The 19,620-nt window shown below is 47.8% G+C and overlaps 1 protein-coding gene and 1 non-coding gene across 2 annotated transcripts in view; one reads left to right on the top strand and one right to left on the bottom strand.

The window, feature by feature from the left end:
• The window catches only part of LOC127039732 (zinc finger protein 345-like), a gene marked incomplete at its 5' end in the record, with an annotated part of 237,333 nt that overhangs the window by 148,004 nt on the left and 69,709 nt on the right, over positions 1-19,620 (bottom strand). The gene's annotated exons all lie outside the window — the stretch shown is intronic.
• Positions 15,938-16,021, top strand: TRNAS-GCU (transfer RNA serine (anticodon GCU)). The gene has a single exon. It is a non-coding gene; the product is annotated as a tRNA-Ser (tRNA).

Here is a 19,620-nt window from a genome sequence, read left to right as displayed (position 1 = left end):
CTCTCAGATCATCTTTGTGCTAGCAACCAGGGACCCTCCCTGTCCCAACATCCCAGTCCAGTCACTCTGTGAGCAGCCACAGGAGAATCTGTCTGTAAAACAAAAGGTCAGAGAGGAGGTTGATATAGAAAACCAATGAACATCCATTATTTCACTATGTAAGGAAACACTGTCTGACAATTGCTTGTTTTCTATTTTGAAGATCAGTACCACAATCTTCCCTGCTCAATCCCCAAATTCTACTTCCCCAGTTCTCTTTGGCCTCAAAGAGTTTGTCAGCTGGACTTACTGATTTGTACACTACTCATTTTTCTAAGTATTTGTTTGCCTACTTATTTTTATTATTATTATTTTAACTCAAAAGCACTAATTATCTGTAATGTTTCTTTACTTTCTTAAAGAAGAATAAAAAAACAAAATCAGTCCAATAGGCTAATCAATCAGTAATGGAATCTCCAGCCTCATTTATTAACGGTCTTACTGCCAATCCAGTGTTTCTCTCTCCCCTGAAACACCTGTAAAAGTCTTCTTCATTGCTCTTTACCCAGCATTAACTTATCCCTATAGCTATATTAATACAGGATGGTACAAGCTATACTGACTGTAATATGCGATCCTTTACATTATTATAAGTATTTGAAATTTAAAGATACAAACATTATTTTTTCTAAAGGTAATTTAACATTGCAGAATAATGACACACTTTCTGTAAACTTTCAATACATAGTCTTCAAGTAAAACAGAAAATACAGGTATTATGTTTATTGCCCCTTTTAGAGACACTAGGTCTGATTTTCAGTCCCCAGTAGGTGTACATTTCTGCACACATTCAGATAGGTGCATAAGTTAAATATGCATTTAAAAGAACATGTATGCATGAAGGCTGTTTACCTCTAGGACATGCCTGTGTACCTCCAGGATATATCTGTGAAAAGTAGACAAGCATTTGCCTCTGTGTAAATGCACATAGATTCCCAGGCCAGAAGGGACCGTGATGATAATCTACTCTGACCTCCTGTATAACACAGGTCACAGAACTTCCTCAAAATAATTCCTAAAGCAGAACTTTTAGCAAATATCCAATCTTAATTTAAAAACTGTCAGTGATGGAGAATCAACTACGACACTTGGTAAATTATTCTAGTGGTTAATTACTCTAGCATGAGGTTGAAAATCAGACCCTTTGAAGTCCATAAGGCTTAACAATTTTAGATGAAGGAAGTTGTATTTATTTATACATACACACACAGTCTTTATATTAAAATAGTTATACCCTAAAATAATATTTTTGTTTATAAAGAACACACCCCTACAAAAGTGATCAAGGTTTTGACCAACAATCTTAAAAACAAGAGTCAACTATAATAGTCTTACAATACATTAGCTGAATCTAAAAACACAAGGCTCAGTTCACCTCCCATGGGAATTGGAGTGGGCTCTTTGGCCCCAATCCCATGCACTCAAGTCACTTTACATACCAGAGATTATTCACGCACGTGCTTAAGTGTCTGCAGGATCAGGACCTTAGGCCTCAGTTCAAGAAAGCACCTAAGCACATGTTTAAAGCTTTAGTGCTTTCCTGGATAGCAGTGCTTTCCTGATTCAGGGCCTTAGTTCAGAAAAAAGGTAAAAGTTTTAATTGGAAGTTCAGAAAGCTCTGTTTTCATTATGGCTCATAAGGCCACAATTCACAATTAAAACAAAGCAAAGAACCATGTGGCCTTGATAGAAGAGATTAAATTATTTTAATATTTTATAAGGAGTTTAAAGTGCAACAGTTACATTTTGAAAAGTCAGTAATCAAACAAGGTTGACAGAGCACTTATTCAGAGTGAAATACATCCTGACACAGTAAGTTCTGCAATAGACTTCTGTACAGCAATGGAATGTTCTTTGTTTGCATAAACGTATATTACAAGTACAGAAGCCAGAGGTTAGTTTAACAAAACATCCAGAGGACATGTACATGTATTCATTCATTTCTGAGATAACTAGAAGCTCAATTGCCACTCATTTCCATAAACTGCTTCCCAGTGAACTGTCAGATTAGTGCTCAGGATTTCACAGCCTGCCCTTCAAATGCTGAAAATTGTTGTTTTATTGAATCAAAAGCATAAATAGAATTTATTCTCATCATTTCTAGCAGAGAGAACCTCAGCAATCATGAGTCTCACGAACAATGCTGAAAATGACTTACAATACACACAACAGTTTAGTACATAGTATTAAAACGACCCTATCTGAACTGGGGATTTATCAGGCAATATAAAAATGATAGGTTCCAGCAAGTAAACACCATTCTGATGAAGAGCTGGTAGTAAAACTATTTTAATACCTGAGAAATATCACCAACTGAGTGTTCACTAACTGTATTGAGGGTGGGAAAGGATACAGCAATTGTATAGTAGAGGGTAACAAACATTATTATATAAACTCTAACAAACAGTTTGTGTACAAAAGATTTAATTTAAAAATTGTTTGTGTCTCACAGACACCAAAAGATAGAAGGGCCAGATCCTCAGCTGGTATAAATCAACATAGCTCCACTGAAGAAAATGGGGGTGAAAAGAGGTAGGATCTGATTCTTAGATTCTAGAAGATCCAAAATTTTCAGAAAGGTAGCAAGCTGCTTACCTGCTTTAAACTCCCGAGAAAGACAGCCCATGCCTGTTATCTATAGGTTTCCTTTAAGCATGGGTACAGAACTCCCAAGTAATTTCAGTGGGAGTCTGACTCACTTAAGGACTGCAGAATTTGGCCCCTTGTTATCTCTGAGAATGAATTCAGAAGAAACGTTATACAAAGAAGATGAAGTCAAAATACTCTAAATCTATTAATCCACCAAATAGCTGTAAGATTGAAAACATTGTTGCCTAAAGCCAGTACCTGCTGGTGCACCTGTTTTTGTCTCTGGGCAAATTCTGTCCAGCAATAAGACTTATTTGCAAAGTGTATGGGGGGGTGGCGCTTATGCTAGTACACAGATAGGAAATATAACTTGTCTTTACAAAAAAAAAGGGGTTATTGCACATAATCTGAAGAGGAATGAGCCCTTAGTTAACAGGAGAGTCAAGCCTCTAATTAAACTATTCTACTTACAAACTGAAGTCCAGTGCCATTCTTTGGTCACAGTTGCAGAAATGTGCCACCAGCTACCTTAACACAGAGGGCCTGATCCTCCTGTCTGGCAGAGCTGACCTTAGTATAGGACTGGTGGGATGTGAGAGGGGCACAAGTCTTCAAGAACTCACAAGTCTTGAGTCTTCCTGATCCTAGTGCCTCCCTGGTGCTATTCAGACACCGACCCGCAGCACAGCTTAGAACAGCCCAGATGTTCAGTGCTGCTCTAAATTGTACCCAGCTGTTCACAGCCTTAAGGGGCCATTCCAGCAGCTGAGTAGAGTCAGAGTGCAGTGACTGGCCCCATGCTCTTTTCCCTAGGGATGGGGTGCAAAGATGAGAAGCATGCAGCTGTCACTGGCTCTATATCACCCAGGGATTCCCTGAGTAACTAGTTAAGTTGGCTTCACGGTCCTTTTTCACGTGCTGAAGCTGCTCAAAGAAGTACTGAGGATCTGGCCTAGAATGTTGAGGGAAAAAATCATATTGGTAGAAAACACTAATCACTGAATTCAGAATTTAATTTAAGGATGAGGGTGGTCTCTATGCTCATTTCTATCTATTCAGGCTTTAATACGTTTCAGAAAAGCCAAATGCTTAACCCCTATTTTTAAGTTTATGGGAATGTACTATCCATTTTACATATAATTCTGATGTGCTCACAATTATTTGCATTTTCATGGTTATTTTGAGTACTAACAAATACTCTGTATCTTAACGCCAATCAATGTTAACAAATGTGGTTTATGTTATCAACTAAAGGCTAGCATGAAGCTTGCTGATATGAGACAGCATCTTCACTTTATATTGCTAAATCACTAATTTTACTTCTTCTTGTTCCACAGCAGATTTGTATTTGTTTTTATTACACATTATTGGCAAAATGTGAACCCTAGTTCTGGGGTGCCCATATTAACACACCTACAGGTGAAATCCTCACCTCCACTCTGGCCCCTTTACACTAAGTAAAATGGACTGGACAGGCATAAAGAAGCTTGAAAGCCCCAGTTCCAGCTAAGCAAGGTTTCCTCCGGTGCAGGCTCTGCACAAGACAGCCATAAGACTGCCCAGTGAGGATCCTCTCACAAACCCTGACATAGGGGGTGTACTGAGGGTGGGTCCAGGAGTGGGAGGGGTGAATTGGAGGACAGGGCCATGACATGCAGTACTGTCGAGATTCCAGGTAGTGCTGTGACCCATTGGTAGGGCCCTACCAAATTCACGGCAGTGAAAAATGCATCACGGACTGTGAAATCTGGTCTCTCCCCATGAAATCTGGTCTTTTGTGTGCTTTTACCCTATACCATACAGATTTCACACAGGAGACCAGCATTTCTCAAATTGGGGGTCCTGACCCAAAAAGGAGTTGCAGGGCAGTCACAAGGTTATTTTAGGGGGGGTCATGGCATTGCCACCCTTACTTTTGTGCTGCCTTCAGAGCTGGGTGGCTGGAGAGTGGTGGCTGTTGGCCGGGTACTCAGCTCTGGAGGCAGCACCCCATCAGCAGCAGAGCAGAAGGGTGGCAATACCACACCATGCCATCTTTACTTCTGCACTGCTGTCTTCAAAGCTGGGTGGCTGGAGAGTGGCAGCTTCTGACTGAGGGCCCAGCTCTGCAGCAGTAAGGGTGGCAACACCATACCATGCAATCCCTCCTGTTGGCAGCTCTGCCTTCAGAGCTGGGCTTCTGGCCAGCAGCCACCGCTCTCCAGCTGCCCAGCTCTGAAGGCAGCATCGCCACCTGCAGCAGCACAGAAGTAAGGGTAACAGTATCACAATCCTCCCTACAATAACCTTGTGTCCCTGCCCACAGGTCCTTTTTGAGTCAGGATCCCTACAATTACACCACCATGAAATTTTAGATTTATATAGCTAAAATAATGACATTTACTATTTGTAAAATTCTATGACCCTGCAATTGACCAAAATGGACCGTGAATTTGGTAAGGCCGTACCCATAGGGCAGTGCTGCTAGTCTAACATAATTTCCGTAGCCCTGGGGGGTCTAAGTTATTCTGGGGGTCGTTTCAGTCCCTGGAGCAGCCAAAGATCAGGACAGCGCAAAGATGGTTAAGGCTGCCTTAATCACCCTCCCCTTAGATTCAGAGTTATCTGCTACACTTCCTAGAAGGGCAAATCTCACCTCTAGTATGTGATTTGTCAGATGTTCTGCAGCTCCCTCTGATTTCATTTAGTGCTCTAGACACCCAACACCTCTGAAAATCAAGCCCTATGTGCCTCAAATTGGGCACCCCCCTCAAAAAAAATCAAAGGATCCTGTTGAAAATATGGGCCTCTGTGTATGGCATTGGTTATACTTCTGAAATATAGGGAAATAACACCCTGCTCCTGCAAACCAATTAGTGTTCTGCCCTGGATTTTAATGGGAACAGGATTGGACCATTAAAGTGAAAAAAAAAGTTGGCTGCAGAGCCTGCTTAAAAGAGTTTTTTTTCCCCCTCAGCCTAAATGATATATATTGCAAGGAGAGAGAAAAAAAAAACCCACTGTAATTTAAGAAGGTTGAGAGTCATTGATTGGGAAAGAGTTTATGGCTTTAGGATGGGGGTGGTGGGGCCTGATTCTCAACTGCTCTGTATCTCATGTGGTCATTGATAGTAGTGTTGTGGCAGCACTTTGCATTGACACTAGTGCTTTGGTAGCACTTTGCACTGGTGGACATAACACAAGGTGCATTGCAGTTGAGAATCAGGCCACGTCTTCTCATCCCCTTAGTCACTAATGATTTTTCCAGTTAAACTAATGTGTTCATTGGGGCAGAGTACGATTTGGTTCATACCGTCTTACATTTGTCTTTCCTCTAGAACCATGTTCCAAGAGAGGAATGTGTTTATTCTGGCACGTAGACAGTGGCTCTTGAAATGGGAAAGGCTGGATCAATCTAGTGTGACATATCACTTTCTTCAGACTTTGGGGATGCTTCCTCCCTTTGTATTTCTGTAGTAAAGAACTCAGCAGCATTTGGGCTGAAATGGTCTATGCTTTTCTACAGGACTATTTGTATCAGATCCTCCAGTGTGCAATATTCACTTCACCGCAGGCAGATTTTGGCCCTAAGTCTAGCAGAGCTGACCAAGAGAGGTACAGCCTTGTATATGGGAACTCTCTGCTGGCGTAGAGCCAAGGGAGTGGCTCCTTCACTCTCCTTCCCCTCCCGCTGTTGGGTTAAAGGTTTGGCTGAGGCTTCTCTACACCTAGCTGATCCTTCGAGGCTGACTTAAGCTACACCAAGGGGCCAGACCACCATACAGCCAGACCAGCATTGGGGGAGCAGATCTTTGCACATCCTCACTTGCCCCTGCTCCACAAGAGCTGCACCATTCCATAGCAGAGGATCTGGGTTTTCATCTCTCAGTAGCATATTTTCAAGTAAAAACTGTTATAAAGTACATTTCTGTGACCACAGCCGCCAAGTATAAGAGAATGCTTAAAGTTCCAGGACCCAGTTCTCCTCTTGCTGAACTGAAGCCAATGGAGCCAACACTGATATAAGATAGCAAAGAATCAGGCCCTCAGTATGTGATACTGAAGAGCTGCTTCCAACAAACAGCTCTGGAACTCTTGTCATAAGTTACCGTGTCTTGCTTCCTAAAACTACACAACACACTTCCCATCTAATCCAAATTAAGTGTTAGGTGTTAGAATGAGGTTAAAACAGAAATATCCCTGAGGCTGGCTATATATGGACCAAATCAGGGTAACATTCACAACTCCCAAATTCATCCCAAGTAAAGCAATAAAGGCCTCAGCTAACTGGAAAAGCATAATTATTACAGCTATAACAATTATTATATTTGCATATTTAACAAACTGGAAAAAACTAATGTTCTGAACCCCCAGAAGGACTCGATCGAGAGGTCCTGGTTGTGCCCAAAAGCTCTGCTGTATTCTTCGTTCCTGTTGGCCAAAAAAACCTTCTGTTTTACTGGCTGGCTGAGTCACTGTGTGTCCCAGGAAGAGAGGTGCAGGGCCAGATTCCACCACATTCCGTAACACCCCCTAAGCCCCTCCGGGACCCCTGCAGCCTGGACATAGATATCCGTGCCCCCCACGAAACACCTAAGCCCCCCAGGGACCCCTCCAGCTTGGACGTAGGTGGAACCCTTCTGAAAGGCTGAACTGATAGCTGCAAGGACTGGGTTCAATACAAGGGGGGTCCCTTCCCTACAACATAATGCAAACCAGCTCGAGCCCTCACCCAGTGACATGGGAAAATTTTACATACGCACCCCTAGGTGCCTCAAAGAGGCAATACTTCCCCTCTCGCAAGCACAGAGTCTGGGTGTAGCAGAAAATGTTTAAGAACGTGAGATAAACAACATAGCATTAAATTGGGAAGACACCTCAACTAGGCCGTGTCCTTTTCCCTGGGCTCTTGAGTCCAGCAATCCCCAAATCACACCAAGGCTCCAAAGTCCGATACCTCCAATGTTTCAAGAGTCCAGCAACCCCAAAATCACCCACAGTCCCGTAGCCCCAGAGTTCAAGAGTCTATCTGCAGAGTTTTTCCCCCTGCCAGCCTGGGTAGAAAGGGGCACCTTACGTGGTCCAGTACTGACTACCCTGCCTCTACGTGGGATTCTGCTTCCACCTTCCCCACGAACTGCTCAGCTCGGTCCACCAGTTGCTCTGCTCCGCCAACCGACCTGCGATCTGCTCCAGCTGTCCCCAAAAACTGTTCGGTTCACCACACTCAGTGGGCCGCTCTAACCATCCCACAAACTGCTCCTGTATGCCAACTGTTCTGTTTTGCAATATGGCTTCAGACTCCCCCACTAGCTAGTACAGTTCTTCAATGATTTCAGCTCAGGAACCTGGAACTTCAATTCTTAACAAAATCAGCTCTGCTATTCAACTGTTAAAAGAAAAGAAGGTGCAATTGGTGTTTCTAGAACACCCTAGGAGCCCACTCCCTTGTCTAGCGAGTGTCACTCAATTGATAGTGAGAATCCCTGTCTCAAAGTAGTTTCACAGTTCCTCATCCACACAATCAGGGTAACAACACTCCACATCTCATGCCACAACAACAAATAAACGGGATACCACAGATGCCAAAGCAACCATCCCAGGCTGCCATGGCCGTGTCAGGCAGGGTGGGTTGCCTATGCAAACACGATCAGCCCCTGAAATTCTTTTCCACACTCGCCATAATTCACCACCAGATGTCAGGGTAGAGTTCATCCTGCTTCTCCTTACATAGGTATCTGTGCCCCCCACAACCCCCTAATCCCACAGGGACCCATCTAGCCTGGATAAAGGTATCTGTGCTCCCCACAAACCTCTAAGACCCCAGAGAACCCACAAGCCCAGATGTAGGCATCTGTACACCCCACAAACCCCCTAAGACCCACAGGACCCCTCCAGCCTGTAGGTAGGTATCTGTGACCCCCAGAGCCGCACAAAAACCCTTGGGACCCCTACAGCATGGATGTTTGTATCTGTGACCCCCACAAACCGCCTAAGCTACCCAGGGGCCCTACAATCGGGAAGTAGGTATCTGTCCCCCCCCCAACACACCTAATCCCCCCGGGACCGCTCCAGCCTAGACGTAGGTATCTCTTACCCCACGAATTCCCTAAGCCACGACGGGACCCCTCCAGCATGGACATAGGTATATGTGCCCCCACAACCGTCCTAAGACCCCCGAAACCCCTCCAGCCTAGACGCAGGTATCTGTGCCCCCCACAAACTTCCTAGGCCATGGTGGGACCCCTCCAACCTCGACATAGTTATCTGAGATCCCCAAAACCCCCCGAAGCTCCCCGGAATCCCTCCAACCTAGACGCAGGTATCTGTGCCCAACACGAACCCCCTAAGGCCCCCAGGACCCCTCTTGCCTGGATGAAGGTATCTGTGCCCCCCACAAAACCCTAAGCCCTCCCAGGATCGTATAGCCTGGACGTAGGTTTCTGTGCACCCTCACAGACCTACTGATCCTCCCAGAGACCCCTACACCATGGATGTAGGTATCTGTACCCCAAAATGCCCTAAAGCAACCCCGGGACCCCTACAGCCTCGAAATAGGTATCTGTGCCCCCCCACAACTCCCTAATACCCCAGTACCCCTCCAGCCTGGATGTAGATATTTGTGACCTCCAGGAACCCCCTAAGCACTCCCCAGGACTTCTCCAGCCTGGACATAGGTATATCTGCCCCCCAAAAGCCTCTTAAGACCCATAGGGCCCCCACCAGCCTGGTTGTAGCTGTGTGTATGCCACACAAACACCCTAAGCTCCCCAGGGCCCCCTCCAACCGGGACGTAGGTATCTGCACAGCCACAACCCCTTAAGTCCCGAAGGGACCCCTCCAGACCATACGTAGGTTTCTGTGCCACTCACCAACTCCCTAAACCCCCAGGGACCACTACAGCCTGGACGTATGTATCTGTGCTCACCACAACCCCCTAAGCCGTTCAGCCCCCAGGGACTTCTGCAGCCCAGACGTAGATATTTGTGTCCCTCATGAAGCCCTTAATCCCCACCGGAATGCCTCCAGCCTAGACGTAGCTATCTGTGCCCCCCACGACCCCTAAGCCCCGCAGGGATCTGTACAGCTACTATATAGGTGTGATGCTCTGTGCATTACCCTGCGTGGCCACACGGTGTCACTGTTCCTATATGAGAGAAATGCTCTGTGCATTACCCGGTGTGGCCACTGGGTGACACTGTTGCTCCATGCAGGAAATGCTCTGTGCATTACTGTGATGGAGTAGGCTGTCTGTGTGGGGGATGGGAGAGCAGAGGGTGACTTTAGGACCGGACACGTGCTCAGCCTGTACCTGAGCTAGGCAGGGGGGAGGGGGTCAGCACCTTTCCCTGGGAAGCTGGACACAGGAAGGGGCTGGCTTGAGGGAGTTGGGTTAGTTTAGTTTCGCTTTTGGTCTGGGTGGTTGGAATTCAGGGAATCCCAAACTGGGAACTAAGTTTCCTGAACCCCCAGAAGGACTCGATTGCGGGGTCCTGCTTGTGCCTCCAAGCTCTGCTGTTTCCTTCGCTCCTGTTGTCCAATAAACCATCTGTTTTACTGGCTGGGTGAGAGTCACTGTGAGTCCCAGGGAGAGGGGTGCAGGACCGGACTCCCCCACACTCCATGACAGACTCTAAGCCCCTCCGACACCCCTCCAGCCTGAACTTCGGTATATGTGCCCCCCACTAACCTCCTAAGCCCCCCATGGACCTATACAGCCAGAACATTGGTATCTGTGTCCTATATAGACTCCATAAGCCCCCTGGGACACTCCAGTGTGGACGTAGGTATATGTGCCCCTCAAAACCCCCACAACCCCCCGGGACATCTACAGTCTGGACGTAGATATCTGTGCCCCTCACAAAACCTCTAATCCCCCCTGGGATCAATACAGCCTGGACATAAGTATCTGTGCCCTCCCGAACCCCTAAGACCCCCTAGTATCCATACAGCCTGGACATAGGTATCTTGGGCCCCCCAAAATCCCCTAAGACTCCCAGGATGTCTTCAGCTTGGACGTAGGTTCCTATGCCCCCCACTAACCCCCTAAGCCCCCCTGGTACCACTACAGCCTGGATGTATGAATATGTGCCTCCCACGAAACCCCTAAGCTCCGCTGGGACCCCTAGAGCCTGGAGATTGGTATCTGTGTCCCCCCAAAACTCTCTAAGCCCCCAGGGACGCCTATGGCCTGGGCATAGGTATCTGTGCACCTCAAGGCCCCTAAGATCCCACGGACCCCTACAGCCTGGATGTAGGTGTGATGGTGCTGCCCGTGGGAGCCAGCTGAGGTCACTCAATCAGGGTGAACTGCAAACAAAACAGAGCAGACAAATCCCAAACACTGGTGGTGATTTCAATACTTAGATTTACCAAGCGAACACAAAACAGCTTCTGTAGTACCTCACTGGTTACCTAGAAGTTTAAACCACGCAGTTCCCTTAAAGTACCCAGCCTCAGGCCTCCGTCCAGACAAACCTCTCAGATATGATGATGATTCCTGAAAATCTTACTTCATATAAAAGAAAAGATTCTACCAATCCCAAAGGATCAGCCACACAGCCAGGTTCAATTATAACTTAGATCTTACCCAAAATATATGCTATAGCCAATTCTTATTAACTAAGCTAAAATGTATTAGAAAAGAAAAGAGAGAGAGTGTTGGTTAAAAGATTAATAAACATATAGACTTGAATTCAATTCTTGAGGTTCAGATACATAGTAGAGGTGAGCTTGTAGTAGCCAAAAGTCCTTTTAGAAATAGTCCATAGGTTATAGTCCAATTTCCATATTCAGTGTGGCTCCAGTCAATGACTGGGGATCTCAATCCTTGTGGTTTAAGGTTTTCCCCTCTTGAAATCCAAAGCAGATCTGAGATGAAGAAGGATCGAATCCCAGGTTCTTATACATTTCCAGCAGCCTTTTGGCCTGAGAAAACAATAGGCTTAACTCTCCTTCCAAACATCCTGGCAATTAGTACAGGGTAATTTATTCATTAAACAGTTCAAATACAGGTTACCACAGCCTTCAAATAGACACATAGACAATAATACTATTTCGCTCAAGTATCATCATAAATGTTAATATTCCGTTTTTGCTTTTTGAATTAAAACCGTAGCAATACACAAGACTTGTTTGCTTACATCACAAGACCTGTGCAAACATCTCCCCTTCTACCTCTAACAATGCAGACTTGCATTTCAAAGCTCTGTTCATTTACATATCTTGCTAACCAGTTCTTAAGGTTCACCCTGGGTCAGGTCAGTCGGTGAGGTGAGTTAATTAACTCTTTCTGGCCCTGTCACATTTCAATGAGATATTAGATTATACTTATAATGTCACAGTCGGGGTGAGTCGACTGCTGCAGCTCCCCGTAGACTCTGCCTGCGTCTCTTACCGAGCTGGAGTACAGCAGTCAAGGGGAGAGCACTCGATGTGTTGCATCTACACGAGACGCGATATATTGACCCCGCTAATTCGATCGCTGCCAACCGATTCGACAGGTGGAATAGACATATCCTGAGTATCTGGTGATTGGAGCTGGACCCCAGAGGGGGACATATTGAAAGAAATCAGGGGCTAAGGTGCCTCTATTGTCAACTGTCAGGGCTGCTGTGGCTCTGAGGAGGGAGTTTGACTGCCTGGCAGGCTTAGGCACCACAAGCCTGGGAGGTGGGAGAAATGAAGCAGCCACAGTGTGCTCAAGGTGCTCGTGCTCGGAGCAGGGGTGAGCTGGGGCGAGGGTGTGGTGCTGCAGGGCAGAGCGGGGGAGTTGCCACAAGAGGAACACCTCAGGGTGGAGGGGGGGAGCCGCCACGGGTGGGGTGCCTCAGGTTGGGGGCGCGGGGGGGGAGGACGCAAGGTGGATGTTTCACCTAGGGCGTGAAACATCCTTGCACCGGCCCTGCCCCATGCCCTGTCTGCAGCCAGCCCTGCCCCCCGTGCCCTACCCTGTCCTGCCCGCAGTCAGCCTGTCTCCAGCCAGTCCTGCACCTTCTGCCCTGCCCGCACAAGGCGTTTCCTCCCTGCCCTGCCTGCAGCCAGCCCCACAGCCAGCCCCTTGCACACCCCCTACCCTGTCTCCAGCCAATTCCTGCTGCACCCCCCCTGTGGCCCTGCCCAAAGCCAGCCAGCCCCCACCCCCGCCCCAGCCTGCACCAGCCTTCACCCCCTGGCTGCAGCCATCCCTGCACCCCCTGCCCTGTCTCCAGCCAACCTCTGATGCATCCCCCTGCCTGAAGCCAGCCAGTCCCACATCCCTTGCCCTGCCTGCAGCCAGACCCTCCTCTAGCCAACCCCATGTCCACTGGTGCCCTGCACTTCCCAGGAAAGTAACCCTGCACATGTGCTTCAATGAGGTGGGCAGAGAGCAGCTGGGACCCACACATGTGCACACCCTAGGGTGACCAAACAGCAAGTGTGAAAAATCGGGACAGGAGGTGGGTGTAATAGGATTCTAGATAAGAAAAAGACCCCAAAATTCAGACTGTCCCTATAAAATCGGGACATCTGATCACCCTAGCACACCCCCAGGACTCCTGAGTTCCATTACTGCATTTCCTACTGGTTCCACTGCTGGTTGTTTTCCTTTTCCTGGGGACTTTGGGCAAGTTGCTCCCCCCTCTAGGACTCTGACCCCAGCAGTCAAGTGGGGATTTCATACTTTCCCGCTATTGGAACGTGCTGGGACAATCCCCCAGCAAAAGCTACTCTGACATTGCTAAGCAGCATCTGACCATTCAAGGTCGGAGCTCACTGCCCAGGAGGAGTGTTTGGCTCTGGGGTTTCACTTCAGTCCAGTCTAGAGAGAGGGGCCCAACCACGGAGTTTGGCTCAAGAAAATCAAGTCTCCAATTTGTTAAGGGTGTTTTGAATTCCAAGGTTTTTCTGTGCCATGTACTGGATAGAGTGTCCTTGGGACAAAGAAAGCAAAGACCACACTGCAAGAGACTATATAAGGCTGATGCCTCGTCTTCATCTTGTCTTCAGTCCTGCTTCATACCTCTGGAGGGACTTTGCTACAAACTGAAGCTCTATACAAAGGACTGAATGACCCATCCCAGCTGTGGATGGACTCCAGAGACTTGATGTGAACCTGTAGTTTATTCCATCACTGCTACAAGCCTGAACCAAGAACTTTGCCATTACTGGATGTGAAGGGTTAAAATCCATGTGTATTTTATAGAACAACCTGGTCTATGGATTGTGCCAGCTCTTTTCCAGACCCAAAGTCCAGAGTAGGGTCAAGGGACGAGAAGTCTAGCAAATAGTGACCAGCTAAGAGAAAGCTGGGTAAACAGAAAGCCTTGCTTGCTAAGATAGGCTTGATCAGCAAATTGCCAGGTATTGGAGCTAAGAACTGAAAAACTGTGTCTTATTCAAAGTTGCAGATTGAACAAAGAATCGCCGTTTTTATTGTGTTTGTTTCTTCTGTAGGGAGATGTTCTTTCCACAGATCCAGGCTTGAGTTTATGAAGAGTTGGCACATCTTAGTATAAGATATGGCATCCTTCCACCTCCCTTCCCAGGGACCAATGCCTGCCTTCAGACACACAGAAAACAATCTTTATTGCCATATACTTTCACTGTTTCTTTGCTTTAACCCCTAGGAATGTACCTGTTGGACAATCAAAGGAGTTGCTCCATTCCTATGGACCCCAAATTAGAATTCAACATATATATTTTATACTAATAACATTTTATCAAAGTATTAATGAAATGTTAACTTGCTAACTTGAGACCATGGGTGGAGGCATTATGTGACCTGTTAACCATTGGCTAATGTGTTTATTTTGTCTTGCTACAAAACCTATCCCGCGGTGTGGAACTGCCTACCCCATCACTTTCCGCCACCTGTGGAAAATGTATATATTCTATTGTATTCAATTAATTTGCAGTGTCTCTGAGCCTAATAAGCAAGGGGACACTCCGCCAGTGCTATGTGTAATAGATTCCTATGCTTGCCCTCTACACAGTGTGGATTTATGTCCTTCAGAGAACAAAGAAAGAGCTGGAGGCCAGGTGAGCAGGTTGCCTGGGAAACAGAACAAAGGAGGGACAAAGGACCTGGCTGAGTTGGGCTGTTGGAAGCAAGGAGTCTGCTGGTTTGGGGACTCGACGGGAGAGCCCAGGGTCTGAGTTCTGGGTCTGCCCAAGATGGACTTTGCTGAATCTTCCTGCCTCCTGTGCTAACACAGAACTTTCCCAGGCTGGATTCCAGACCACTAATAAACCTTTGGTTTTACAACGCTGGCTGAGAGTCACTGGTGATTGCGGAAGTTGGGGGTGCATGACTCCCCTTTGGGGTGAGGGGTGTAAGGCTTTCCCAGGTGTCCTGCTAAGGTGACTCACTACAGGAAGCTCCTGGTGTGGAACAGTGGTGCTGAAAAGTCCAAGGTCAGTCCTAGGAGGGCTGAGGGCAAGGAGGCTTCCCCTAGTGAGAGCGTCCCCTGGGGGGTGTCACACTGATGACGACTCTGCCTGGGTTTGGCTCAGAGCTGTTCCAGAGCACGGAGCACGTGTCCACCCTCCATGATGTGACCTCCACTCTGGCAAAGCTCCCTGTCCCTGGGCTTTAGCATCACTAGCCCCTGCTTAGTGACTAGGGGGTCAGTTTAGGGCAGCGGTCCCCAATATGTGGGGCATGACTCCTACGGGGGCACAGAGGAACATTCATGGGGGCACCTCAGGGCCCGAACCAGCCACCATGGAGGGCAGGGAGGGAGCACCACTCAGTCCCACTCTGTCCCAGTTCTTCACTCACCCTACCCTCAACCTGACCCCCTAGCCTAGCTGCGACCCCCTTACCTGTTTCTGCACCCCTCTCCCCAGCAAGCAACGGCCCCACTCCAAGCCCTGGTTCTCTACCACGGCTTCCGAGGGGCAGCAGACACGGATAAGAAGGCACAATGTGAAAAGTTTGGGGACCACTTGTTTAGGGTGACATCCTGAATTCCTTCTATGCAGTCGAATAAAAGATATTCTTCACTCACCTACCCCTCCATCAGGATGGACTAGGTATGTTCTGCTGCCCTTCACTCATACAGGAAGGAGAGTAACATTTCATTCCACTCAATCCTATAGTGATTTGTAACCCAACACCACCAAAACTGTTCATTTTGGGAAAGTGGCCCCATCATACTGCATATCCAGGCACAGTAGATGTGTCTATGCAAACACGGTCTGTTCCTGAAGTCTTTCCCCAGCTCATCTCTAGACTTGAGGGGGGAGCTCATTCAGACCCTGCTTCCGCTTAGTATTTAAAAATTCTTTAGTGTCCCTATCACTGCCAGCCTTAGATTTCTCCTCCTATCCATGTCCTAGCAGCTCAGATGAGGTGGCTGAGTGGTTAAGGTGATGGACTGCTAATCCATTCTGCTCTGCACGTGTATGGGTTCAAATCCCATCCTCGTTAGATGTATTTAATCTTCACCCCTCCTTTATAGACAACCATTTCTCCCTTTGGTACAATGACAGATCAAACAATGTTGCTTCTTGCAAACAAAAACTTTCCCTGAAACTCCAATCGCCCCTTGCTTTAAATAAAATGTCTAAATCCCACATTTCTAAAATAAATTCTCTAGTCCTGTATTGCTTAGTTTTTATCTCAAAAGGTAACAACCTCATAATCTCCCTAAAACACTGTGGGACCTTCCCAAATAATTAAAATACCCCCATCCTGAGCAAGGCCACAACAGTGAACCAGAGCTAGTGTCTAGGCCAAGCTGTTCTGAAGGAGGCAACTCAAACATTTTCTCCCTGCTTCCCTTGGCAAAGTCTGACTGGGAAAAGAAAATTCCCCAAACTGAAAATTTTCTGCTGAAAAACCAATACTAGTCTGTTTGGGAACTTTGATTTGAATGTATTGTTATTCTTCTCTTCTGATTTCTGAATTATTTCAGTTCAGTGTTTGTCCGCCAGATGTGTTTACAGGTGTTGAATTGTGGGGCAGAGAGGCCAAGTCATGATGTCTCTACCCTTCTTTCATAGTTTCTTCCAACTTGCTAGGAAGTACCTTTGCTATGATGTGAGTCAAGCAGTGTCCACTGTCTCTGTGCTATCTCAAAGAAGTCTGCATTGTACATGGTTCCTGGGATAATCCTTGGGAATGTGGATCCCTTTAATGGGCCAGCAGTGAGTCTGACTTCTCCATTGTCGCACCTGACAGGCTGGTGGTGGGCATTTCCCAACCTCATAACATATCTCAGTAACTCACAAAGAACAAAACTTCATAACTTCCCAACCAATGCTACACACACAGTCCAACATGATATTAAGGTTCAACAAACCAAGACTTTTGAAATGATACCTCACCAGGCAGACTTTGTACAAACCGTATCATCATTATATGAGAATGGTGAATATGAGGCTTCCAGGTGCTGCTCTGAGCACAGCGTGCCACACCTGGGCTGACATTGCAATGGAGACGTACCCTTAGAGTCCATCTCTCCTGCGATAAAGATGGCAGCATGGCTGGCCTGGGTCATCTGACTTGGGCTCATGGAGTTAAAGGTGTGGGGCTAAAAACTGTGGTGCAGATATTTGTGTTCACACTGAAGCCTGGGTTTGGAAACCCTCAGTCCTCGTGGGGTCTCAGAGGTTGGGCTCAAGTCCATAGGTCTGCACTGTAATTTTATAGTCTTGCAGTCCAAGCCCCATAACCCTCAGTCAGCTGACCCAGGCTTTGAAACAGGTGCCTTGGGTGTGTTAATCGCAGCGTAAACATGACAAGAGGCTATGTCTTTAGTGCAATGAAACACTCACGGCTGGCCCATGTCGGATTAATCAGAATCATGCAGCTTGGGCTGCAGTAAAGTTGCAGTGTCCGTGTCCCGCCTCAGGCTCAGTACAGGAAGGAGTTTAGCAAGTGGAAATGGTAAAACCGCACGGGAATATTACCCTGGACTCATGGCATTTCTCCATTGGTCTGTCTGCTTTGGGGCAGGGACAATGACACGTCCTGTTGCATTCGTTATTTCAAAGGGCGGTTTAGGATTTTCATTCTCAAACACGGTGCACAAAGCAGGACTCAAACCTCGGCATAAACTAAACGAGGTGCCCACTGATTCTGGCAGCCACAAAAAGCATTTGGTGTGAGAGCTCTGACCTGCCCCTGTACCCAGCAGCCTCCTACTGCAAGACAAACCCAAGAAAGAAACCAGCAGGACTCCACTGGCCATCACTTACAGTCCCCAGCTAAAACGTCTCTGAAGCATCATCAGGGATCTACAACCCATCCTGGACAATGATCCCACACTTTCACAGGCCTTGGGTGGCAGGCCAGTCCTCGCTCACAGGCAACCTGGCAACCTGAAACATATTCTCACCAGTAACCGCACACTGCACCATAATAACTCTAGCTCAGGAACCAATCCATGCAACAAACCTCGATGCCAACTCTGCCCACATATCTACACTAGTGACACCATCACAGGACCTAACTAGATCAGCCACAGCATCACCGGTTCATTCACCTGCACGTCCACCAATGTAATACACGCCATCATATGCCAGCAATGCCCCTCTGCTATGTACATCGGCCAAACTGGACAGTCGCTACGGAAAAGGGTAAACGGACACAAATCAGATATTAGGAATGGCAATATACAAAAACCTGTAGGGGAACACTTCAACCTCCCTGGCCAAACTATAGCAGACCTTAAGGTGGCCATCCTGCAGCAAAAAAACTTCAGGACCAGACTTCAAAGAGAAACTGCTGAGCTTCAGTTCATCTGCAAATTTGACACCATCAGCTCAGGGTTAAACAAAGACTGTGAATGGCTTGCCAATTACAAAACCAGTTTCTTCTCCCTTGGTTTTCACACCTCAACTGCTAGAACAGGGCCTCATCCTCCATGATTGAACGGCCTCATTATCTCTAGCTTGCCTGCATAGATATACCTGCCCCTGGAACTTTCCACTACATGCATCTGATGAAGTGGGTATTCACCCACGAAAGCTCATGCTCCAAAACGTCTGTTAGTTTATAAGGTGCCACAGGATTCTTTGCTGCGTCTAGTCTAGTGTGTGTTTTATTTAGGGGAGGTGTTATTGCGGGGGAGGAAAATGTTGTGTATTTGGTTGTCATGGTTTTTATTCCTATGGCAACTGAGTTAGATTATTAGGGGATAGCCCAGCCAGCTTCAGCCTGTTAGGGAAGCTCTGTGTCTGTAAATAAATGGTAGTTTTGTTAACTGTCTGCTGTCTGGCCTCAAGTGATTTCTTCCTAAACTGGCTGCCCCCAAGGATATAACACCAACCCAGTGTGGCTTCTCCTCCCCTTCCCCAGCTTGGGGCTTCTCCCCCTCCCTCCCCCAACTGCAGCTCCTGCAGGGGCCCAGGGCTTCTCCTCCTCCCTCCCCTCCCCAGCGTGGCTCCAGTCCAGTCAGGGGCTTCTCCTCCCCCACTCCAGCTCGGCTTCTCTCCCCTCCCCTGCCCCGACGGCTTCTGCTGCTATCTGGAGCTTCCTCTCTCCCTAACCTCCCACTGCCCCCAGCCCCAGCCTAACTGGGCTCCCTGGGGCACCCGATGCTGCTGTGGCCGAAGACGAGCTTGGCGGGCAGGGAGCAGTGATTCACACGGAGGCCATGGCAGAGCCATCAGCCCGAGGTGTGCGGGGCAGCCACAGGGAAGCGGGGCGGGTGGTGCTGCTGCTGGCCCCACACCCCTGCCCACCCCGACCCCTGAGGCTGTTTGTGGGGGGACTCAGTCAGCCCCCGCAGGATCAGGGAGGGGGGAACAGCTGACCTAACCTCCCATTGCCCCCAGAGCCCCTCCCCCAGGAGCTGCCCCGCCCATTGCCTGTGCCAGAGCCCCGCCCCAAGGAGCTGCCCCGCCCCAGGCAGTGCCAGAGCCCAGCCCTCAGGCTCTGGGCTTTGTTCTCCTGCCTCTTTCTTCCCAGTACCCCCCACTCCCAGCTGCTCCCTCCCTGTGTCTGCAAACACTGCCCCGGGCAGGTCGCTGGGGCTGACTCTGCTGGCTGAAGTAGCCTCCATCTCTGCTCACCTCGGGGAG

The sequence above is a fragment of the Gopherus flavomarginatus genome, chromosome 23, assembly GCF_025201925.1.
Source record: "Gopherus flavomarginatus isolate rGopFla2 chromosome 23, rGopFla2.mat.asm, whole genome shotgun sequence".
NCBI classification, from domain to species: domain Eukaryota; kingdom Metazoa; phylum Chordata; order Testudines; family Testudinidae; genus Gopherus; species Gopherus flavomarginatus.
The sequence above is the reverse complement of the archived record's forward strand: the minus strand, read 5'-3'. Positions and strand labels throughout refer to the sequence as shown.